This window comes from Adiantum capillus-veneris, chromosome 4 (assembly GCF_014529385.1).
Source record: "Adiantum capillus-veneris isolate H3 chromosome 4, ASM1452938v2, whole genome shotgun sequence".
Classification (NCBI taxonomy): Eukaryota; Viridiplantae; Streptophyta; class Polypodiopsida; order Polypodiales; family Pteridaceae; genus Adiantum; species Adiantum capillus-veneris.
In genome coordinates, this window is record NC_140934.1 from 126,178,123 (window position 1) to 126,198,722 (window position 20,600).

Here is a 20,600-nt window from a genome sequence, read left to right on the forward strand (position 1 = left end):
CACTGTCAAAGCTCTGATACCAATGCAAGGTGCAACGGATGTGAATGTTAAACTTTGCTCAAGATGAGTGCTCCGAACTGTCCTCAAGGGTTCCTTTTACTTACGATGAGAGCCTTCCGTTCCTTTAGTGAGAGAGTGCAATGGACACAAACAAAGTGATGAACACTGTGAATGAGGGTGCTGAGACTGAGAGATAGAGAGAGAAGAATACGACACCAGAATGTTGTCAAACCCTCCTCCGAAGGCCCCATTCTCTATGGCGAGAACGGTCTACTATTGATTGCACAAATCTCTACAATGCAATGGACTTACCGATGATATCGACGACGATGAGGACGACGATGAGACGGGCTGAAATCTGAAAATGCTAAGGGTTGAAATCTACAAATCTTTATCTACTGAATTTTGACTCTATGTTGGCGATGATGTCGATGACGACGATGCAACGACGACTCGCTGAAAACGCAGATGCTGAAATCTGCGTTTTCCGGACTGAAACTGCAAACTTCGATGGATCTGACCGTGCGGCGAGGATCTGCTGCTGCGGGAAGGTGAGATCTGCGAGGTTTGGGGGCTCTACTGCGATGTGTCAATGCTGAATGGTGCAAGCAAAGGAGACTCTCTCAGTCTCTTCTTTTCAAAAGCACAACTCACGAGATTTGCATGATAATGATAAGCATGATGATTTGCATGATCAAGATGTGATTATTCACGAGCATGATGATTTGCAAGATAATGATGTGATTGTTCACAAGCATGATGGTTTAGTTGATCCTTTGCCTAGTGAAGCTAACCTCATCGCAGATTCCATAAATCACAAAGAACCGATCTTGGCTCTCAAGTCGAGTTCCCAGAAACCCCCAAAGGAAGTATTATGTGTTTAAATGATTAGTCAACACGCATTGTTCGAGTGTTTCATTCGTGATGCTTTCCTGTATTTTAGTCACCGTCATATTGTGATCCCTTTTCACAGGCATGCCATATTGTACGATGAACACGATCACTCATGAAAGAGCACGGATGTATGCGGATTACTCATGAAAAGATGAAATATTTGCATTCAACGAATTCACATTCCATGTCTCTTCCTTGGCATGACACAATATCCGAAAGAGCACAAGAAGGATTGAGCATCAAGAATGGGCATTTCCATAGTGATTTGCCACAGTTGATAGATTTAGATAAAAAAGACAAGTTTGGATTCCATTGTTTGCGTGCGTTTGATGAACGGTTTGGCATTCCGTCTATATGTTCATCTACATTGCATGCACAGTCTTTTAGGAATACTAGAATGTCACTTTACATGGAATGGTAAGTTCATGTTTTTGTGTTGGAAGTGATTTGAGGAATTTTCATCCTCGGAGATTTTTGAAGAAGGTAGACGTATGACTATAGACAAAGTTGAAGCATTGAAGGAGCCACAGATGACTTTGTGTCGCTTTCGGCATGGCCCAGAGAAGCAAGCATTGCAGACCTTTATGAAGTTCAAGTATCGCATGACCCACGCATCAGAGTGCGCCGGCGAAGAGTCCTTCCCAGGATTCCAGACATTGTTGGCGATCTCCCTTGACGCCATACACTTCGGTACCAGTACCTCAGTTTGAAAAGGAGGGGATGTCACGTGCACATCTAACCCTATGTATACGTGGACAAGCTACTTCATGGCAAGGGTTCAATTCAATTCAGTCAGCCTAGATTCAGAAGTGTTCTGGAACTTTTGTGAGTGTTCGCAGACCGTGTAGATGCATATTCTCTGGTTGCACACAGCATTACCATCAGAATCCATCAGGAGCATTTTACAGTGCAGAAAATCTATTTTCCCTATTTTAGCCATTTTTCACTTATTATTTTTAAGTGACTTTTGTTGGGAACTAGGTAGGGCAACTTAGCAAAGCAAATATAAAAGAAAACCTAGCGCTAGTGAAATCTGGCAGAAGGAGGAAGAGTTAGAGCGGCAACTCACGGAGTTGGTGGCTAGAGGATTCATACGTCCTAGTGTAAGTTCTTTTGCTGCTCCTATTTTGTTTGTCCGAAAAAAAGATGGTTCGTCTCGTTTGTGTGTTGATTACAGGGCATTGAACAAGATGACCGTCAAGAACAAGTTTCCAATGCCTTGCATTGAGTATATCCTTGATAGGCTCAATGGGACAAAGGTTTTCAATAAAGTCGATCTCAAGAGTGGATACCATCAGGTACAGGTATTCAAAGGCGACATCTTCAAAACCGCTTTTCGCACAGAGCGAGGGCAATGGGAGTATGTTGTTATGCCTTTTGGATTGACAGGTGCCGTGGATACATTTAATCGTCTCATGGTAGGCCGCTTCGGTGATATGGTTGGTATGTGTGTGTTCATCTTTCTGGATGATGTTCTCATTTTTTCTGCATCGTGGGAACAACATGAAAAGGATGTCGAAAGGGTACTAATCCGTTTGGATGAGTGTCAGTTGTACATTGCAGCTAAGAAATTTGAGTTTTTTCTCACTGAAGTTACTTATCTGGGTTATATCATTTCTGCAGAAGGCGTCAAGCTAGACCCCGCGAAGGTAGAACAAGTACGTAATTGAGATTTTCCCAAAACTGCATATGATGTGCTCTCTTTTCTTGGTTCATGTCAAGCATATAGTTCGCACATAGAGAATTTTGCACGCATTGCCGCACCTATGACTGATGCTTTGAAAGGGGTAAAGACTCGCCATCAGCGCGTAGACTTGCCCGAGGCATCCATTGAGGCTTTTGCAACTGTCAAGGTTGGGGTGACAGAAGCACCGTGTCTTATCCTTGCATCTTGGGATGACCCCTTTGAGGTATGGACGGATGCGAGCAATGTCGCAATCGGCGCTGTGCTTCAGCAGCATGGTCGTCCAGTAGCTTTCCTTAGCCGGAAGCTCAATAGTGCAGAAAAGAACTAATCAGTTTATGATAAAGAACATTTGTCTGTCATTCACTCTCTTAAGCATTGGAAGCATTTTCTTTATGGTAGAGAGTTCACAGTTCGCACAGATCACCAAGCCCTTAAGTGGCTCCAGTCTATGTCACAAACGGGAGCGCACACGAACAATCAACAAGATGAAAATAAAACTAAACAGAGTTGACAGAGAAGTTCGACACAGTATTTGGGACCAGAAGATGGGCTAGTCCCCCCCTTAAAGAGAATCCTTTATTAGAAAGAATCTTTTTACAAGCACAAGAACCGAAGAAAACCCCTTCGTTCTAAATCTCTGACTCGATGGTCGTTCCTTCCCGTAAGGGAAATCCGAGAGACGAGCTCTCAATCCTTTTTCCGTCTGTACTCGGAGTCGAGACTCCGCAGACAATTTCCGAATTCCATTCCTAGAATTCCCAAGCGTAGCGCCGAAGCCCTCTCGCTTCTCCTTTGCGATGAAGTACCTGCAAACACACACACAAACACGCGACAACAATTTGTATGGCGAATCCACAATAGATACATGTCGCTCTTGCGTGATAAGCGACTTCCGTGCTTTGTAGTCTCGCAATCTCTTGCGTTATCTGGCGACAGAGTCTTCTCTTGCTGACATTGGTAACTCCCTTTCAGTGAGGGCATGTGGTGCTTTTATAGCTCCTTGGCCACGGCACGAATAGCTGCTCGCATAGAGATCGCGGCCGGCTTTTTTTTTTTTTTTGTGGCTGCTCTACCCGAAATAGGGAGAGAGAATTCGCTGGCTGGTTTCGTTGCTTTATTTTCTAAGTGGCTGCCCACTTATCAAGTGGGCGGCCGGCATATTTTAAAATTGGTCTGAACCTGCCCAAAAACTCAATAAAACCTTATAAGTTTAAAATAATGCTTTTCACAACACTTCCCAGGCGTTCCTGGATGCAACCACATGCACAAATGCAATGCAGACATAGATTCCTCGCGGGAAATCATTTGCTCTTTCCAGAAAACTCGTTCAAATTTTTCGCTTTTTAAAGAAAAGCTTCTCAAAACCCATCTTTATTCTTGTGCTTGCGTCTTTACACGTATTCCTTTTTCTAGTTCGGGTTTCCTGCTAGACCAACGAGATATTCCCTTTCCGATGCTCCCGTCACCCCATCACGTGACGCATTAGGAATATTCGTTTCCCGGTCTCTCCTACCGAACTAACGGTAAAACCCCTTCGTGATGCTTAATGTCACCCATCATATGACGCATCAGAGTTTTCCATTCCTGATGGCTTTTAATAGTTCTAGTAGATCTACAGTTCCTAACCTTACGGTTCAAGTGCACATCTTTAAATATCCTAATTTCAATAAAAAGAAATTACTCGAAAAAATAAGAAAATAAGAAAATATCCATTTAGCAACATCCCTCTGGCTTCTCAACAGTTGTCCTCAACTGTAGTGCTTGTACATATCCTTCCAGAATCTCAGGATAGGATGCTAATTCCTGCTCGATCATCCACTGAGCATCTAAAGTAGAATAATTCTTAAACTTTACCAAATACTTTCGTGTAATCTTCCGGACTTAAGTGGCCGCTCCTGATGATGAATGATCTGCTCCGGTTGGAGTATTTCTTCCGTTTCCTCAACCTCAAGAGGTTTCTCAGCAATAAGCTGACTTGGAAGCGGTCCCACATATGGCCGTAGTAAACTAACATGGAAAGCATTGCGGATCTTCCAATTAGATGGTAAGTCTAATCGGAACGTCACATCGTTCACTTGGTCAATTATCTTAAACGGCCCATAATAGCGATTGGAAAGTTTTACCACTTTCCCTTTATGAGTCGCTTGTTTCTTTAGTCTTGTCTTCTCAAACTTGAGTAAGAGTAGTTGACCGACTGTTAAGTCCAGATTCCTTTTGTGCTTGTCTGTAGCTTTCTTATGTTTTTTCTGAGAGCGCAAAATTGCTCTCTTAACTTGCCCGTAGACCGTGTCCAAATCCTGGACAAACTCATCCGCTGCGAAAATCTTATCCTTAGTGACAAGGATTGGTGGAAGCAAAGGCTTACCATAGAGAATCTCAAAAGGTGCTTTCCCCGTAGACGAATGCACGGTATTGTTATACGCGTACTCAACAAGGAGCAAATACTTCTCCCAGTCAGACTGTCTTTTGACACATAAGAGTTCAGCATATCCAATATTGTGGAATTAACGATCTCACTCTGCCCATCCATTTGAGGATGATATACAAAAGAAAAATTCAACTTAGTGCCAAGGTTATCAAACAAGGCACGCCAAAAGTTGCCTGTCATGCGATGTCAAGTGACACATCCAACCCTATGTGTCCGTGGACAAGCTACAGCATAACACGGTTCAGCCAGTCCAGTCAGTCTAGATTAGAAGTGGCTATTCGTAGACCGTGCATGCCTAGTCAGTTAGTGTAGATGCATATCCTCTGGTTGCACACAACATGATCATATGTATTCCCATAAGAATCCATCAGATTCCATCAGATTCCATCAGGGAAATTTTCCAGTGCATTTAGCCTATTTTTTCTATTTTTGACATTTTTCACTTATTAATTTAAGTAACTTCCCAACAAAAGTAGGTAGGGCAATTTTGCTGAGAAAATATATAAGCAAACCCAAGTTAGCACTAAATGGCAGAAGAGGCAGTAGGAGCTCCACGCTCAACAGGCAACTTCTCAGCAGACACCCCTAGTAGACCTAGCGTTTTCCACTAATGCCAGCAAGGCTGCCCATCCAGCAATTTTCAGCTTGAACATAGCAGAGGTACCAGCGTTTTCCAGCTTTAAAGGCATAGCAGACAAGGCTGCGATTTCTAGCATTAAGGACAGCAGATCAGCCCACAATTTCAACCCTAGATACTTGCAGAAGATCATCATTTTCAGCCTTCAAAAACAAAGCCAAATCAGCGTTTTCAGCAGCCCCGAATCAGTCCCAGATTTTCAGCCCATAGCGTTTTTGGACAGCAGTTAGAAGGTTGCAGATTTCAGCCCTTAGGTCGTCGTCGTCATCGACATAGCCTAGACTTGCATCAGTCTCATGCATACCCTTTGTACTAGATTGTGCAATCATAAGTAGACCACTCTCGCCGACGAGAGTGGGGCCTTCGGAGGAGGGTTTTACAACGTCTCTGGTGTCGTATCTCTCTTCTCTCTCTATCTCTCAGTCTCATACACTTGCACGCACAGTGTTCATTCACTTTGTTTGTGATCATAGCATTCTCTCATTAAGAACGGAAGGCTCTCCCTTCCATAAGAACAAAAGGAACCTTGAGCACAGTTCGGAGCACTCATCTTGAGCAAAGCGCAAACATTCATTCCGTTGCACCTAACATTGGTATCAGAGCTTTGGCAGTGTTCTGTATCACTCAAGGAAAGAACCACAAGAATCACAAGATTTTCTTTTTTGCTTGTTGCGGTTGCACGAACCCAAGTTCACTTGGGCGTGTCGATTCCTAATCGTGTTTTTGAAGAGTGACAGGAATTCCAAGAAAGAAGGGCTTGTCCAGTCTCCCCTTGTGCCTCTTTTCACTCATTGAGAGCAGACCGTGCACTTAGCGGCCGGCCAATCGACGTGAGGTGGGAAAAAGCAACCTTGGTGTGAGCGCAGGGCCGCCAAGGGGTGCGCCTGCTGCAGAAAGGAGTAGAACTCGGGTAAAGAGAAGATCCTTCTCAAATGCAGATTGCAAGCGAAAGAAGAACCTTAAGACCCTCAAGAACCTCAAGAACTCAAGAACCAAGACCCCCAAGAACCCAAGTTCCTCGTGAACTTAAGAACCCAAGAACCCAAGACCCACAAGAACCCAAGTTCCTTGTGAACTTAAGAACCTAAGACCCCAAGAACCCACAAGAACCCACGACTTAAGTGGATAGTCATCACTCGAAGCGGAATGGCTACTTGCTTGGAGGTGATGAGCATGAGAGAGGCGAAGAAGAATTTTCCCCACCAAGAGGTTTTTCCAACCCTCACCCTTCCCCATCTACGACAAGGATTGCACTAACTCCTATGAAGGAGTTGCCGCAGTTGTTTATGGACAGGAAGTTAGACTATGAAGAAAGAAGGGCAGCCATAGATCGTGAATACGATGCAAGAATGGAAGCCATAGATCGTGAATACGATACAAGAATGGAAGCCATAGAGCGTCAGTACGACTTGGAAGAAAAAGAAAGTCAAGCCAAATTTGATCGCGAGAACAAAGCAAGATAAGTAGAATTTGATTGCGAGAACAAAGCCATCAAAGAAAAGAGCGACCAACACATGAAAGAGTTCTTGCGACTCTTTTCTCAAGCTCAGGCACAGATACAAGAGATTCGGAAAAAGGAGACTCTCTCAGTCTCTTCTTCTCCAAAGCAAGACACACAGGATTTGCATGATGATAAGCATGATAATGATGAGCATGATGATTTGGATGATAAGAACAAGCATGATGATTTGCAAGATGATCAAGGTGTGATTTCTCACAAGAAAAAGATGTGATTGTTCACAAGGATGATGTGTTAGTTGATACTTTCTCTAGTGAAGCTAACGACATTGCAGAGACGATCAATCACGAAGCATCGATCTTGGCTCTCGAGCCTAGGTCCAAAGAACCCCCTCAGGAAGAACCGATCTTGGCTCTCGAGCCTAGGTCTCAAGAACCCTCATAGGAAGTATTATGTGTTCACATGATTGATACGCACGCATTGTTCGAGTTTTTCATTCGTGATCGTTTCCTGTATTTTAGTCAGCGTCTTTATGTGATCCCTTTTACTAGGCATGACATATTGTACGTTGAGTACGTTTCACTCACGAATGAGCACGAATGTATGCGGATTGTTCATGAAAAGCTGAAAAGTATGCATTCAAGGAAGTCACATTCCATGTCTCTTCCTTGGCATGACACAGTTTCCGAACGAGCACATGAAAGTATGAGCACCAAGCATGGGCATTTCCGTTGTGAATTGCCACAGTTGATTGCTCTAGATCCAAAGAGAAGGATTCGATCTCATTGTTTGCATGTGTTGGATGAACGGTTTGTCACTCCGTCTCTATGTTCATCTACATTGCATACATAGTCTTTAGAGAAGAAAATTTTTTCCACTCACTTTACATGGAATGGGTATGTTCATGGTTTTGTGTTGGGAATGCTTTCAGGAATTTTCAGCCATGGAGATTCTGGAAGACGAAAGAAGCATGACTTTAGACGAAGTAGAAGCATTGAAGGAGCCACAGAAGACGTTGTGTCGCTTTCGGCTCGGCCCAAAGAAGCAAGCGTTGCAGACCTTTATGAAGTTCAAGTACCGCACGACCCACACATCAGAGTGGGCCGGCGAAGAGTCCCTTCCAGGATTCCGGATGCTATTGGCGATCTCTCTCGACGCCATACAGTTCGGTACCAGTATCTCACTTTGAAAAGGAGGGGATGTCACGTGACACATCCAACCCTATGTGTCCGTGGACAAGCTACAGCATAACAGGGTTCAGTCAGTCCAGTCAGTCTAGATAAGAAGTGATCTGGCACTTTTGTGAGTCTATTCGTAGACCGTGCATGCCCAGTCAGTTAGTGTAGATGCATATCCTCTGGTTCCACACAGCATGATCATCAGTATTCCCATCAGATTCCATCAGGGGAATTTTCCAGTGCATTTAGCCTATTTTCCCTATTTTTGACATTTTTCACTTATTAATTTAAGTAACTTCCCAACAAAAGTAGGTAGGGCAATTTTGCTAAGAAAATATATAAGCAAACCCAAGTTAGCACTAAATGGCAGAAGAGGCAGCAGGAGCTCCACACTCAACATGCAACTTCTCAGCAGACACCCCCAGTAGACCTAGCGTTTTCCACTAACGCCAGCAAGGCTGCCCATCCAGCGTTTTTCAGCTTGAACGTAGCAGAGGTACCAGCGTTTTTCAGCTTTAAAGGCATAGCAGACAAGGCTGCGATTTCTAGCATTAAGGACAGCAGATCAGCCCACGATTTCAACCCTAGATACTTGCAGAAGATCATCATTTTCAGCCTTCAAAAACGCAGCCAAATCAGCGTTTTCAGCAGCCCCGAATCAGTCCCAGATTTTCAGCCCATAGCGTTTTTGGACAGCAGTTAGAAGGTTGCAGATTTCAGCCCTTAGGTCATCGTCGTCATCGACATAGCCTAGACTTGCATCAGTCTCATGCATACCATTTGTACCAGATTGTGCAATCATAAGTAGACCACTCTCGCCGACGAGAGTGGGGCCTTCGGAGGAGGGTTTTACGTCGTCTCTGGTGTCGTATCTCTCTTCTCTCTCTATCTCTCAGTCTCATACACTTGCACGCACAGTGTCCATTCACTTTGTTTGTGATCATAGCATTCTCTCATTAAGAACGGAAGGCTCTCCCTTCCATAAGAACAAAAGGAACCTTGAGCACAGTTTGGAGCACTCATCTTGAGCAAAGTGCAAACATTCATTCCGCTGCACCTAACATGCGAGGATCTCGATCAGTCACAATAGACTTGGGCAGCCCATGATGCTTAAAGATCTGTGCTAGAAAAATTCTAGCCATATGGTCTGCTTTGATTGTTTTCTTAACTGGAATAAAGTGAGCTTGCTTGCTAAATCTGTCCACGATAGTCCAGATGACATCATTTCTAGTTTGAGTCTTCGGGAGATCCATAATAAAATCCATGGCAATACTCCTCCAGGGTTGATCAGGCACAGGTAAAGGTTGGAGTAACCCAGGCGTCTTATGCCGATCATACTTTACTTTTTGGCAAACCAAGCATTCCCTGACATATTGATCAATGTCTGCTTTAAGGCTTGGCCAAAAGAAATATCTTTCCAATGCTAAGGTTGTAGGGAGAATTCCCCAATGACCCGCATATGGTGAAGCATGTGCTTCTTCCATGATTTTCTTTCTCAATAGTTCTGTCACGCAAATTTCTTGGTGGTGATAGAGGTAACTATCCCGAATAGAATAGGGATATTCATCCTCTCTGTTCTGTAACTTATTCCAAGTGGAGGAGAAGTCTGGGTCATTTGGATACAACTCTGGAAGTGATTCCAATTCTTGGTGATACACAGAAGTAACTGCGTTCACCCTAGGCCGTCTAGACAATGCATCTGCAGCCACATTCTTACTCCCAGCCGTATGGAGGATCTGGAAGTGAAACATGGACAAAAAGTTGGCCCATCTCATTTGCTTCTCAGATAATTTCCGTTGCGCAAGAAAATACTGCAAAACTCTGGTGATCGGTTTTGATCACAAAATCCGCTCCTAGAAGATAATGCTTCCAGGTAGACAAGGCGTGGATCACAGCCATAAGTTCCTTCTCGTAGATTGAGGCATGCAATTCTGCATCCTTAAGTCGTCTACTTTCATAAGCCACTGCATGGGCTTCTTGGTTAAGCACTGCACCGATGCAATCACCTGAAGCATCGCAGTGAACCTCGAATGGTTTCCTTAAGTCTGGCACTATCAAAATAGGTCCATGGCTTAATAGGTACTTTAGCCTACCAAAGGCACTTTGTTGTCTCGATCCCCACTTGAAAGGGATCTTTTTCCTTGTTAGGTCATGAAGTGGTCCTGCTACTTAAGTAAAACCTCGGATTAAACCTCCGATAGTAAGAACACAATCCCAGAAAACTTCGTACATCATGTACCGTAGTGGGAGTTGGCCAATCTTGCACGACTTGGATCTTTGCGGGATCCATTTTCACTTGATTGTGTGAGACTATATGGCCGAGATAGTGTATCTCAGTGAGGAAGAACTCACTCTTCTTTGCATTCACATGCAACTCCTGCTTTCGCAATTCTTGAAACACTATATCCAAGTGCTTCCGATGTTCCTCCTTGGTCTTTGAAAAGACGAGTATGTCATCAAAGAACACTCCTGTGAAAGCTCGGTGTGGGCTGAAAATTCGATCCATCATTCGATTGAATGTGGCAGGAGCATTGGTCAAGCCAAACGACATTACCAAAAATTCATGAAGTCCAAAAGTTGTGCCAAAGGCAGTCTTAGGGACATCTTTAGGGGCTATGCATATCTGATGATACCCGCTTTTTAAGTGAATGCGACTAAAGATGCTTGCTCCCTGCAGCTTATCGAGAATATCGGAAAGCGATTCTTTGATAGTGATCTTGTTTAGAGATCGATAATCTATGCACATTCGAAACGTGCCGTCTTTCTTCTGCACTAGTAGAACTGGAGAGCAGTCAGGCGAAGTACTTAATCGTACTAGACCTTTTTCCAGAAGCTCGTTGACTTGCTTCAAAATTTCCTCTTGCTGAGCAAGACTAACCCGATAAGGGGGTAGGTTTGGGGGAGAGCTACTTGGTACGAGATCAATGCGATGATCTTCCAGATGTTCGGAGGTAGCTTGTCTGGTAGAGTATCCGTGAAACAATCTTTATACTTTTCAAGAAATTGAAAACGTTTAATTTCCAAACTAGAGAGCGAACACTCATTAGTTTTATCTCTTTCACGTGCAAACATTAAGTAAGCAGAAACGCACTTCTTTATTTCCTTCTTAATGGAGAAATGGCTTACGATTGGGAATAGCCAATCCCTTGCATCAGCAAAAATTTTAATGTTCTTACCCTCATGCTCAAAAGCGAGGGTCCTTTCTACATAATCTGGGACCGGTTGCATATGGTAATGCCATGGCATACCTAAGATGATATCACATCCCTCGATAGGTGCCATCAAAAAGCATTCGAGGTCCTTGTATTCACCAATCCGGAGATTGAGTTGTCCTTGCACGGGAGTTGCAGTGGTGGTCAACCCCTCAAATGCCGATCCGGAAGTGATTGGAGTTCCAAGCTAAGCCGGTGTAAGGCCCAAGAGTTCTGCAGTTTCCAGTGAGATGAAGTTGTCCGTCGATCCAGGGTCGTAGAGGATCAGCACCCGCTGGTTATTCACAGATTCCCAGCCTTTAAGGAGCTGGCGCTTCCCTTTCTTGGTTTTTGTATTCCCTTGCACATCAGGAATGGAATTCAAGCTGGGTGGAGCGGATTTCTCCTTCAATTGTTCCTTCTTCGAAGATGTTTGTTCCTGCCGTTGCTGCCGAACAGGGCAGTCGGGCTTCATATGTCCTTTTTCACCACAGTAGAAGCACCTTCCTTGCTCTTTGAAGGTTTATACATGGTTCGACGTGAGATACTTAAGCCATTTTCCGGTACCCTCTGGCTTCTTAGGCTCGTCCGGGTCCTCTGGGGAACGCTTTTTGCCTTGGTTGCCATGGTCATCATAGACCGCTCTTTGCCTTGCACGGTATGTGCTATGTTTCATCCGTCTGGAGAATGTAAATCCTCGGCAATGATTGCCGACTCCATCATCCGCTAAAGGGTGTCGTATGGGTACACCTTCATGCTCTTTCGAAGCGGTGGTTGAAGACCTGCTTCAAACTTTCACATCTTTTCTTCGTCGGAAATCTTCATAAAAGGCGTAACTTTTAGAAGAACCGACCAAAACTTGTCAACGTAAGCCGTGACTTTCTCTTGTTCCTTTTGGGCAAGCCAGCCCCATTCCTTCCGAATGTCCTTCTCGAAATCAGGTGGAAGAAATTGTTCATAGAATTCAGCTTTAAATTGAGTCCAGGTTCTGGCTTGAGTACCTTCCAGAATTTTGGCTAGCCAACAGTTGCTTGCAGTCTCCTTGAGATGCATCCCAACATGACGCAACTTGGATTTTTCAGTGAAGTTTCCATTGGCAAAAGAAACTTCAACCTGCATGATGAAAGACAGTGCCTTGGAGATATCTCTCTGTCATGTGTAGTTATGAAACTTCACATCCTTGTCACCGGATTTGAAAATCCGCATCTTGAGGTGACGTCTGCGGTTATCCCTCTTGAACTGGGGCTTCTCTTTAGTAGCATGTAGGGAAGTAGTAGGAGTTTTCTTCTTGGGAGAAGATTTAGATACTGTATGAGAAGTAGATTTAGTAGTATAATCAGGAGGGTATGATGGAGAAGAGATAGAGACATCCTTGCTTTCATTAAGCAGAGAAAGTTCTTTTTTCTGGCCCTTGCTCTTGGAAGGCCATTTGTCTTGCTCCGGAGATCCCTTGTGCGTTTCGGCACCTTTTTCCGCACCATCCACCTGCGGGTTACTTCCATTAAGAGGATTTTCCTGAAGCCCATCGACATCCGTTCCTTGCGGCTTCTTGATTCCGTCCAAAGCCTTTTGGACATCCGGCAACGAAATGAGTTGTTGCAATTCTGCGAGTTGTGCTCGCACTTCATGAAGTTCGTCTTCAGCGGTTTTTCCGTGGCTTGTCATGGTTCTTCTCGTTCCTTCCCGGAATCGTCCTTCTTTGTAGAGAGAGAGAGGAATCCGAGCTCTAATACCACTGTCACAAAACATCAACAAGATGAAAATAAAACTAAACGGAGTTGACGGAGAAGTTCGACACAGTATTTGGGACCAGAAGATGGGTTGGTCCCCCCCCCCTTAAAGAGAATCCTTTATTAGAAAGAATCTTTTTACAAGCACAAGAACCGGAGAAAACCCCTCCGTTCTAAATCTCTGACTCGATGGTCGTTCCTTCCCATAAGGGAAATCCGAGAGACGAGCTCTCAATCCTTTTTCCGTCTATACTCGGAGTCGAGACTCCGCAGACAATTTCCGAATTCCGTTCCAAGAATTCCCAAGCGTAGCGCCGAAGCCCTCTCGCTTCTCCTTTGCGATGAAGTACCTGCAAATACATACACAAACACACGACAACAATTCGTATGGCCAATCCACAATAGATACATGTCGCTCTTGCGCGATAAGCGACTTCCGTACTTCGTAGTCTCGCGATCTCTTGCGTTATCTGGCGACAGAGTCTTCTCTTGCTGACATTGGTAACTCCCTTTCAGTGAGAATATTTTAAATTGGTAGCTCCTTCGCCACGACACGAATAGTTGCTCGCGTAGAGATCGCGGCCGGCTTTTTTTTTTTTTGTGGCTGCTCTACCCGAAATAGGGAGAGAGAATTCGCTGGCTGGTTTCGTTGCTTTATTTTCTAAGTGGCTGCCCACTTATCAAGTGGGCGGCCGGCATATTTTAAATTGGTCTGAACCTGCCCAAAAACTCAATAAAACCTTATAAGTTTAAAATAATGCTTTTCTCAACACTTCCCAGGCGTCCCTGGATGCAACCACATGCACAAATGCAATGCAGACATAGATTCCTCGCGGGAAAGCATTTGCTCTTTCCAGAAAACTCATTTAAATTTTCCGCTTTTTAAGAAAAGCTTCTCAGAACCCATCTTTATTCTTGTGCTTGTGTCTTTACGCGTATTCCTCTTTCTAGTTCGGGTTTCCTGCCAGACCAACGAGATATTCCCTTTCCAATGCTCCCGTCACCCCATCACGTGACGCATCAGGAATATTCGTTTCCCGGTCTCTCCTACCGAACTAACGGTAAAACCCCTTCGCGATACTTAATGTCACCCATCATATTACGCATCAGAGTTTTCCGTTCCTGATGGCTTTTAATAATTCCAATAGATCTGCAATTCCTAACCTTACGGTTCAAGTGCACATCTTTAAATATCCTAATTTCAAAAAAAAAAAAACTCAAGAAATTAAGAAAATAGTCCATTTAGCAACAGTCTACGCCTAGTGCACATTGGAGTGATCGCCAAGCACGGTGGTCACAATTTTTGAGCAATTTGGAGGTTTGAATGAGTATGTACTGGAAAAGCTAGCCATGTTGCAGATGCGTTGAGTCGCAAAGGACAGATTTTGGCTCTTGAGTCAGGATCCACAGTTTCTATACAAGGGGTGTCTTTCAACAGCATGAAGAACCAATATGCGGATTCCGAGTTTGGTAAGCAATGGTTGCAGACTCTTGCTTCCCAAGGGCCAAGCAACTATCTCATTCACTCATCTGACAACAATCTACTCGCCATAGGCTTGCCTTGTTTTCGACCTCACTGCACTCCCTTAACTGTCATGGTGACAACCTCTTGCCCTCCGCAGTTCGCCAAGCTCTACAGCTACGCACCTGCACTTTGAGAGGTATCAACTCCTCCAAAAGTTTATTGATAATGTTCGACCTTCCATATGCTTCCACAAATTTCTTCACGACCTTTCAAAATTTTTACCTGGAATATCCATGCTTTAACAACTTGTTTTTCCTTTTTTTGAGATTGGGGAGGCCTAACGTTCGACCTTCCATATGCTTTCACAAAGTTCTCCATGACCTTCCAATATTTTTACCTAGAATCTTCATGCTTTCACAACCTTTTTTTTCTGAGATTGGGGAGACCTATTGTCTCTATACTATATAGTGGGTCTGAAGTGGGGAGAGAATTAAGGGGAATCCCTCCTCCCCCCAAGCCCCCCTTTCCCCACATGTCATCTGCTCTACCCTCACATATCAGTTGCATGGAGGAGGCCGTATAGGCTGGGACTCGCGGGCGACCCATTATGTGACCTGGCATGTGCTCGAGATGCACGTGAGCACCTCCTGCCTAGCACATGCATAGGCCATCGCCATGCGCAGAGCTTGAAAGACAACAAGGAGGCCCCTTGAGCCCTCTTCTCTTTTTCTGTCTGCTTTTGTTGCGACATGCCCCCTTCATCCTCACTTCTTCTCAGAGGCCCCCTCCTGCACCACACAGGCATCATCGCCACCTGTCTCCTTTTTACGCACACTATGATCAAGGTCCTGAAAGTTTGTATACCTAAAGAATCTGCCTTTCTTAGACTCTCACACAACTCTGTAGCAACATCTACACTCACATTATAATATTGTAGGTTTTTCTCTTATAACATTGCGACTGGATCTCGCCTCATGTGCATCAACACATAAGGAACACCTAACTCTGCCATGGTTTTATATATGTCAGGATGTAATTATCCTCCAGATACGTCGTTCACCATGTGAATTCCGTGCTTCACGGCCTCTCTTGCAACCTTGGAGTAAAAGGTATCTATAGAAAGCCTTACAGAATTCATGGATGGAAACTTCTTAATGGCCTCCAGAACAAGTAGGAGCCGAGCAAGCTCCTCATCACTTGTAAGCTTGGAGGCATATGCCCTCCTAGACGGTGCACCCAAGCCAATGATGTCTGCACCTGCTTGATCCAAGGCTTCAGCTTGCAAAATTGCTTTCTGCACCAAGAAGTACTTACAACCATTGCTGAAACTATCAGGTGTGACAATTGAGAACTCCCATTACATATGTCCTATCAGACCATTGCCACAACTTCCCTCTCATGGGAACCACCTGTATAAGGCCATCTGGGCTCAATTGAGTGTCTCCATCCAAGCACACTTGAGCCTTTTCAAACCTCTTTGTCCAGACATGAATTCCATAACCTCAATGGTGCCAATACAAAAGGCCAACTAGGTCCCCTCCTCCCTGCTGCGCAACAGTAATGCTCTCCCCTTGCTCATGCTCTTGCAGATTTTCCACAAGGGTTGAAAGGAGGTGAGAGGCAGATTGATTCATTAAAGCCCATCCGTGAGGAGGTGGAGGGCACTGCACATTGCAGGCAACCGACAATGTAGAGACAAGGAAGCCCAACACACACCCTTTTCTCTTTCCTGTTGGCTCATAAAAGCATCCAATCTTGATTCTCCGTAAAAAGAAATGGAAAAAAAACACATCAAACATGCTATTGGCATACACATTTGGCGCTTCTTTTAAAAAAATTATTAGTTGGAAGATTCTTCAAAAGTACACCTCCTCCTGCCAGTCTTCTCGTCTCTCCCAACACTAACGTAGCCTTGCCCCCCCCCCTTCCAAAGTTTATTGCTTCTCCCATCGCTAACACAGCCTTGCTGCTATTCCTCACATTGTTGACCATAGAACGGCCAAGCAGCTTGCTACTCCTTTCTCCAATCGCTTATGGTGCAGGCTTGTTTTCCATTCTCACATCTTTGTGACGAGCATTACTTGTGTATCATTATATTCATTTGTTCATGCATATCTCCACCTCTCAAGCTGTACAATTCAATGTTCATATGCATGTCAGCCATTAAAATGTGTAACACATGACTCGAACCTCCTCTTTAAAGTAGTGGACTCATGATCCTGTGGCCTAACCAATCAGGTCAAACTGGTGTCCTTTTTCTATATAAAAATCTATTTACGTTCGACTCCTCATTGTGCTCATTTTCTACTATCTGCATTGGTGAGCCCGTCCAAAGTAATCGGTCCACCATTCTTTTGTGCATCTTAACTGTTAGGCCAAGGGTACTTTGCCAAAGCTTGCATGTGTTGGGCCATGAAAAAGAAGGCAAAGCTGTTAGGGAGGAAAGTCAACTTGCACAGAACTCTCTCTCTCTCTCTCTCTCTCTCTCTCTCTCTCTCTCTCTCTCTCTCTCTCTCTCTCTCTCTCTCTCTCTCTCTCTCTCTCTCTCTCTCTCTCTCTCTCTCTCTACGAGATCATGTTGGCAAAAGGAGCAATTTTCGTTTCTGGAGCTGCCCTCTGAGCACTGTAGCGGATTCTCCCTCTCCCCTTGCCTTCGGCGCAGGCTGTCCGACACCATGGAAGTAACTGTGAACTAACTGAAAAAAAATTAAACCCTATGAGAACACAGATATCTACTGTTGGATGCCACTGCACCCCAAGGACGGGGCTGCCTGTGTGTGCTATGATGTGTTGACCGTCCACGCCGCTTAGCTCTTATGCTCTTAGCCTTCTGCTGATTGCGCTGATGTTCAATGACCCATGCTCTTCAAGATTGTCAAGCTTATCCGTGTATTCTTTGAATTGTTCAAGACCAAAAAAGTGAGTCAATGAAACTTTATCTTTCTCCACTTTGTAGATGCCAAGGATTCTATCGTAACGGATAAAATGATGACGTTTTCGACTTGCTTTCGTTGGCTTCTCCCTAGCAGCGTGTTGCTCCTCTCTGCATGTCATTAGAATCCAAGCATTGTCCTGCATCCTTTGGCTCGTGGTTGAGAAACTGATGCATAGCCCTAAATGTGGCCCTCTCGGAGCTTTTCATGGATTTTCGGTTGAAAACCCTCCTTTCCAGCATCAAATACCTCTAGTTCAGCAAAATCAAATACCTCTAGTTCAGCAAAATCAAGTCTGCCTGCATCTTCTTTAGCAACAATATTCCCTGTACGTGTCCAACTTCATCTCTGTGTTGCTGGGACATGGAAACAAGATGCATGATTGTGTGTCTGAGAGACGAGATAGTTGAGTAGAGAATGAATTTTGTGTGTGAGAGAGACGAGCGAGCCGAGCAGAGAATGAATTTTGAGTGTGTTTAGACGAGTCAAAGGTTCATGATAGGTATTATCAAAATGAAATGGAATTTGCCTATTCAATTTGAGAGTAGCGGAATTTAATGAGAGTAATTTCAAGAAATGATTTTGTGAGTATAGCGGGTAGACATAATTGAAGATAGCAACATAATCATAGCAATTAGTTAACTTGGCATGGACAATACTTTTGCAAGAGAGAGAATTTAGAGAACATGACAACAGTTGAGGACCGGATTTATGTGGAGCGGTCCCCCCTCCAATAGGCATTTGTATTATGATTTCTCCCATAAAGAGAGACTTGTTACAATACATTCTTTGTGTTCCTTGTGACCTAGGTGAAGCAATGAAGATGGAAAGCTTCATGCATCACCATAAAAGCATAACCTAAACTTGAAGAAAGCTTTAACTATACCAAGTCTCAGTCCCAAGACCTCAAACACCTTCGAAGGTGGAGAGAGCTAGCAGGGAATGAGGGTAGGGAAGAGGAAGAAGAAACATTTCATACGAGAAGAGCTAGTTCCTCACTTATCATAACTCTTGTGCTAGCATACATAATAGCATAGTAATGAAGAAGAAATAGATGGAAAGCTCAAGCATTGAAGCATGGCTCTTGGATGGATTTGCACTCCATAGCCAAGAGTGTTGGTGTAGGCTCTCAACCTCTACTTGCTTGGAGAAGGAGAGGGAGCTCTTGCCTTTGCATAGTACACAATGAGAGTGTTTGTGAGTGTGTGTGGGTGAGTATACCCCCTAAGCACCCCCCTAGCTTGCTTGGGTCGACCCCCCCTTGTAGCTCATGCTCGAAGCTCATTGGACCCCTCCAGGCCTAGCCAATCACAAGCAGGAGCCATTACAAGCAACAAGGGTAGCCTTGGGACAAGTGTCCCCCTTTCCTCTTTGAGAGAGAGGACTTGATAAATGCAAAATCAATTAATTAAATATCCTAAATTATCATTGGACCCCTTGGGTGGCCAACCAATAGGCTTCAGGCACACCATGAGGGCAACATGAGGAGGAACTTGACAAGTGTCCTTGCTGCCTCTTCAAGCTGGGGCTTCCCTTGTGTGTGTGTGTGTGTGTGTGTGTGTGTGTTCTCTCTCATCCCCCCCCCTTGTAGGCTCGCCCCCCTCCTTGTAGGGATATTTTTGACTTTGGATGAGCAAGCCCCTTAGTCATCAAGCATGACTAAGCACTTGAAGTAGGGGGTGTTCCCACAAGCATCTCAGGCAAGCTTCTCAAGGCACCTCAAGCACCTTAATCATGCACCAAGTCAAGCACCTCAAGCATCTTAATCAAGCACCTCAAGCAGGACAAGCACCTCAAGCACGACAAGCACCTCGAGCTTGGGCCGGGTTCCCACCTCAAGCTCAACCCTAACTTACCTAAGGTCAAAGTACTTTTACACACATTATTGGAGGTCTTCAATGAAGCTAACCCTAAGGTCTTATGCTCCATTGGTTAGCCTTGCTCTTGATAGACCATCTCCCATTTGGGCCCCTTTACTATTGGCCCCGTGTTGAGATAGATCTATAAGAACATATCTATATCTTAACACTTGTTCCCGTTTATTCTCCCACATTAAGTGATCAATTTAATACGAGAAAATCATTGGGTTGGTTAGATATTAGATTTTATGACATTACCTCTCTCTTGAAATCATAGTCGTCCTCGACTATGAGGTAGAAGGGATAAAGCCTTAGTCATTAGTCAATCGTACTTAGCGGTAGAGGATCCCTTTTTTACCCTACGACATCTTTTCAAGATGGATGACTAATCCATTTGGTGCTTGGGAGACATAGCTGCCGCAAGCATGTCTTCTCTTTAGTCCATTTCATTCTCCCAAAGTAGAGTGACAAATTCTACTTGGTGTTTGAGGGACTTCGTCATCACAAACATGATTCTAAGCATGCATACTAGTTAAATTTGTGCACAATTAAAAAGAGGATTAGTCTTATAAGACAAAAACATGAGTCATTTAAAAGAGAGTTGTACATTTGCTTACTCTAATGTAGCATTGTAAGCATTGACAAGGTTCATACTATCCTTAAGTTGTACTCCTTGCATCCATTTAGCATCTTCAAAAGGATAATTTTTGAACTTAATAAGATACCATCGGATTATCTTACCATGTCGTAGTACCTTGTCTTCATGCCAAAGGACAGCTTTGGGTTGTAGCACCTCTTCTTGGTCTTCAACTTCGGGAGGGTCTTCAATAATTGGTTCAGTTGGTGGCTCTCCTTTGTAGGGCTTAAGTAGGCTTACATGAAAGGCATTGTGTATAAGCCAATGGTTGGGCAACTTGAGTTGATAAGCCGTTTCATTGATGGGCTTCAAGATTTGGAAAGGACCATAGTATCTTTTTGCTAGTTTAGCATAATACTTTTGATGGCCCGTAGGATTTTTGCCCGTCGTTTTCCTTAATCGAGCCTTAGGAAACTTGAGTAAGACCCAATCATTTTCTTTGAACATTAAGGCTCTTCTGTGCTTATCAGCAGCAGCTTTTTGCCTTTGTTGAGAGATGGCT